The following is a 1412-nucleotide window of genomic DNA, read 5'->3' as shown; positions in this document are numbered from 1 at the left end:
GGGTTAGCTTACATAGGTATAAAACTGATGCACTGTCTCCACCACTAGGCAATGCAACAATATTCACAGTGAGCCCCAGTTTTGCCAGATGAGGATAAGGTACAATCCATCCCATGAGGCCCTTGGGAATCCTTGAATACAGGTTCAGGGTAATAGTTACAGTCTCTTTCTGAGTGACCATCCCAAATTCTGGTAGAGTAGTCTGCATTCCTTGTCCTGGGATAGCATCCAGCAGAAACAACAACAACAACAAAACAGTTTTAGTTGATGTGAAAACAAACCATACTGTGGTACCGGAATCGTGTCCCACCCCTTTTCCCAATAACATCCAAAGAAACAGAAATCTATCCAGTGGTATCCCTTTACCCACCCCCGCCTCATGTTGAGTGGAGACTCATCTTATTATGTGACATTTTACTCATTACTGGGTTAAGGACAAAAAGTTTAGAAACTGAATATTTAAAATGGGGGAAGATAAAGGAATCACTTCTTGAAGTGACTGGCTTACAAGCTTTTATATGTATGGTCAGGGGAAAAATAGATTTGAAGTGGAGAAAATAATCCTTCAAATATGAAGTGGACAGTGGCCAGTAGAGTCAAGGAGTGTTCTGCAGGAGCAGTTAATAATTTAATGTAGCTCTTCTAAGCAAAGTCTCTTACACCAAATATCCTTTTCCTACATGGGTCTGGTAAGAAAACGGGGGGAGATAATGCTAGTATCTATGAGTAATTGTGAATAGAAGTCACTGCCAGCCTGTTCCTTTTACAAGGGACCCTCTGAGCAGCAGGAAGAGAGAGCTTAATTACCAGCAAGAACCAGGGGGAAGCTCATCCTCTGAACTCGGAGATCCAGCAGCAGAGCCAGGAGGCAGAGTATGGAGCCGAGTGATGGACTTCCCAACCCCACGGGACTTTACTTCCCAAGGCAAGCTGAGCGATTTGTGGCAGGATCATCCAGGAGACTGTCTTGTGGAATAGGGTGCTTTGGGGCACTTAATGGGGAACCGGGCGTGCTGACCCACATAGCTGGAGTGGAACACCTTTGGGTTGATGCTTATAATCGAAGGCTATACGCTTTGTGCATCTATTAGGCACCCTGAAAGAACTTTGTAACGTGACCTGTTGAACAACTGTATTCAAGCAGTTTTCACTTGCATTATAAGCTGTTAACTTTCTTAATAAACCCTTTAATCCATGAATATTGTCTGTGAATTCTATATAGTAATTGAAATGGGTATTAGACCCCAGATAAAAAAATAGAGACTGCTAGTTAATACAACACAGTGAACACAAAATGATTAAAGCAAAATAAGGCACGGGGAGTATGATAAGGATTGAAAGCAACAAGAATAAATACTATTACACACCCAGTTCTGCAAGAAAAGTAATAACTACAATCTATGAGTGGATAC

This window comes from Echinops telfairi, unplaced genomic scaffold, assembly GCF_000313985.2.
Source record: "Echinops telfairi isolate 266 unplaced genomic scaffold, ASM31398v2 ScPeMD7_41;HRSCAF=154, whole genome shotgun sequence".
Taxonomy (NCBI): domain Eukaryota; kingdom Metazoa; phylum Chordata; class Mammalia; order Afrosoricida; family Tenrecidae; genus Echinops; species Echinops telfairi.
This window is presented reverse-complemented; position numbering follows the sequence as displayed.